The sequence below is a fragment of the Sorex araneus genome, chromosome 1, assembly GCF_027595985.1.
Source record: "Sorex araneus isolate mSorAra2 chromosome 1, mSorAra2.pri, whole genome shotgun sequence".
NCBI lineage: Eukaryota > Metazoa > Chordata > Mammalia > Eulipotyphla > Soricidae > Sorex > Sorex araneus.
The window spans coordinates 15,518,185-15,522,035 of record NC_073302.1 but is presented as its reverse complement, the minus strand read 5'-3'; the positions used below and the strand labels follow the sequence as shown (position 1 = coordinate 15,522,035).

Below are 3,851 nucleotides of genomic sequence, written 5' to 3'. Positions count from 1 at the left end.
GACAAAATGGTGGTGGCATGAAGCTGAAATCATGGACGTGTTTATTTTATTTTACATTATTTTATTATAGTTTAGTTATGATGACCGCAACAGTGTTCATGAAAATGATCAGTATTTATGTATAAACCGTGGACTTTATTATCCATTATCTGTGGTTGAATCCAGCTGTGCTCTGTTCCTATTTGATAATGTTTGACAACTTCTTCTCTCCGAATCTGAGTTTCTTTGTCTTAACATTAAAGTCAAAATCTTAAGTCTAACATGAAAATCTTTTTGTGTTATCTATGATCGAAATCAAAAGCCAAATCCTTAGCATGGTACTTGGTTCACAACAACTAATCTTGATATTGTATTTTCCTTATGGTTGTGATTCAACTAAGTCAGATGCAGAGCCCTGCCAGCTTCCACCCACTGATTTCTGTCTTTCATGATTTCTTTCACCTTTCATGAGGAACAATTCCTAGCCTGATATGTGCATTTTGTTTCCTTCATCCTGTGTCTGATTTTCCTTTCAAGAAACTGTCTTCCAAATTAATGTTCTTAAGCATAGTCGCCTACTCTTAGGAGTGTGACATTTTGATACGATTTTCATACTTTGAGAAAGAAAGACCCTTTACAGGGGCTGGTATGATAGCACAGCGGGTAGGGCATTTGCCTTGCATGCTGCGGACCCAAGTCTGATTCCCAGCATCCCATGTGGTTGCCCAGCACTGCCAGGAGTAATTCCTGAGTGCATGAGCCAGGAGTAACTCCTGTGCATCGCCAGGTGTGACCCAAAAAGAAAATAAAAAACCAGAAAGACCCTTTACATTAGTGCACAATGTACAGTGCTCATGGACAAAGAATCAGCGTCAGTATCCCTAGTAATAAGTGACAGCATCCTCTTCATATGGAGAGATGGTCAGAAATTCCATTAGACAATGATTTATGAACGGCATATAGTGAGATAGAGTTTTATTTTTAAAGCAATAAAAATCAGCTTCCCTGATCTTCTTACCCTAACTCTGCCTACTCACATGAAGCTGGAATCAGAAGGTGGAGCTGTAGTTTCATAGTGTAATGCTTTCCTTTTATGTGAGAGGTCTTAGTTTTGATCCTTGGCAAACCACACACACACACACACACACACACATACACACTCATACACACACAGAATCATACTAGAAAAGTTAAGTCCTGACTGTTTCAGAAAGATACCTCAATTGACTGATCAAATACCAAGTGTTTTTTAAGTGGGAGTACTAGGGTTGATTTCCTGGACCCATGTGGTCTCCTAAGCAACACTAGCAGAGTGGCCCATGAGAATCACCCAGCACGCCTCCACCCATGGGAAATGATGGAATCAGGGCATCTCTCTGTCCAAAGAAGACTAGTGACTGTGTATGGGATATCAAGAACTAGAGACACAAATGGTTGGAGAGATATTTAAAATATTTAAATAGATTTTAATAGATTTAAAATACTTAAAATATATAAATATATTAACCTTAGGTAGGTTTATATTAACCTACCTAAGTTAACCAATGCATAAAAAAAAACAGTCATCTGAAGCCTCCTACCACATATTTTGAATTTTTTGAATGGTCATATTATTTTATTTTAATGTTGATCTTTAAATGCATCTCCTGATAGCTTATGTTTATTGGGTAAGATCTCCCCTTTGAACCTTTCAATTGTTTTGGTTTGATTTTTTTTAAAGAGCACTTTGATCTGAGCCTGTTTTATCTGAGAATTTATTTTTCCTTTTTTTTTAACTTCTCTCAATAAGCTTCTCTTCTGAAATTCTCACTCAGTGTATATCAGAGCACTTACTGTGTGTGCTGAACTGAGAGAGCTGGGTGTCAGTGGGTAGGGGTGTGTCTGGGATCACCGTCTATCTCTACCTGTTCTCAGAGCTGCCAGTACTGGTACGTGTCTCTACTCTCTTCTCCTGACCTTTGCAATTTATGCTTTGTATATATTCTTATTTGAAAATACGAATAACTGCAACACTAATAATATTCACTTTAATATTATATTTATATTTGGGGGAGGAGCCACTCTGTTGGTGTTCAGGGTTTTCTCCTGCCACTGTACTCAGAGGTCACTCCTGTGGAGCATGGGGACTGTGTGTGGTGCTGGGGATAGAATCATAGTTGACTTTGTGCAAGGAAAGCGCTTTACCTTTATACTGTCCAGCCTGGTATTTTACTATTATAACTGTTATAATTTCCAGGACTTATTCATCTTTGTCATTCCTCTTTGACCCTGAAGACCTTTTTTAGGTCAGCATTCACTTGACCATATCTCTCTGGCCACGAAACTGGGATACTTAGTCAAAAGGTATTTATAAGATTCTTGGCTCAATCAAGGTCAAACCAATATTGTCCCCAGGGTGGGGTTATTATATGATCCAAACAAGTAAATGTCTTGCCATTGTGCTTTCATTTCCTTAATCCTAGAGCATCTGTCTCTGGTTTTACAGACAGAAAAACGGAGCACAAAGTTGCACAGTTTTAAAATTTTGAATACATTTTTTTATTGCAGTCTGAGTCAATATACATTAGTATAAGTAATAATTCACTTGACCTATTGAATTAGTATGGGGGACTGGTGCTTGTGTGTGTGTGTGTGAATGTGCGTGTGTGTGCTCTTTGTTTTATATGAAAAATATAGGATGGGAAGGTCTAAACAGTATTTAGCAGTGGGAGTTTTTGCAGACTAGTTATTTTTTCATATTCAGCCAGATTTAGAAATTCAGTCAATTGACTCAACCTGGAAAGATTTTCTTTGTTTCCTCACTGATAATACCACACCCACTTCTAAAAGTTAATTTGTATCAATTATTACAATGATAGATGAGTCTTCTAGCTTTTTACCAAATCATTAACAAAATATTTTGTAGAACATTGAAATTATATATTCAAGTTGGTATTCTCTAAACTACTAGATGAATTTTCTTTTGTGTGTGTATGTGTGTGTGTGTGTACATAGGTACAGACTCCACTGAGTTACATCCTCTGTCCTGGAATCTCATATTTAAACATTTTACAGACATTTATTAAGCAACCACTATACAAATAATTTTACAAGCTAGAGTAAATGCAAATTTCATCAAAAACAATAATAAAATTAGTTATTTCTTTTTTTTAAATATGAAATGCTTCACAAATTTGTGTGTTATCCTTGCGCAGGGGCCATGCTAATCTTCTCTGTATCGTTCCAATTTTAGTATATGTGCTGCCAAAGCAAGCACAAAATTAGTTATTTCTTGATGACGTTTTTAGCTTACTAGTGGGAGAAATTTATTAATCAGATAACAATACAAGTTGGTCATTAAGTACGCTTTAAAAGCTTTACAGGGTTAATGGGTTGTAAACGTTCTCTATGATGGTTGGTCAGAGAACTAAACAGTAAACTAGCTAATTAAGTTAAATAAAAAAAAAAGCTGTTTAGATTCCAAAGCAAATTATTTTTGGCAATAGGTGACTTAAAGTTGGTTAAGCTATTGTCCTAATAGGATGTGAAATTGATGAAAATAGAAGGATCAGTGTTAGAATAAATTTTGACAATGTTTGAACTCAGAGATGCCCAAATTTGGTGTTTTGTGTGATAGAAAGATGTATCATAAGTTAGCAGTTCCCTGACTTGAAAAATTCCCTGAAACTCAACAACTTGAAAACTCCTGAGTGCAACAAAGTTAAATTAGTTCTCATAATTAAATTATAATTTTTCAGTCTTTTAATAAAATATTCAAATCAATTTAAATATAACACGAAACTCTGGCAGAATATAATGTTTTCTAAACTTATCTGAATAATATTATTTGGGGAGAATATTACAGTGGTACTTATAGTCCAAGGGCGCTTAAG

General features: G+C 35.6%; 1 non-coding gene across 1 annotated transcript; it reads right to left on the bottom strand.

Annotated features, from left to right (window-relative positions):
• Window positions 1–3,128: 3,128 nt before the first annotated feature.
• LOC129401279 (U6 spliceosomal RNA) lies at window positions 3,129–3,235 on the bottom strand. Its single transcript, XR_008628210.1, has one exon. It is a non-coding gene; the product is annotated as a U6 spliceosomal RNA (small nuclear RNA).
• Between the last annotated feature and the right edge of the window lie 616 nt (window positions 3,236–3,851).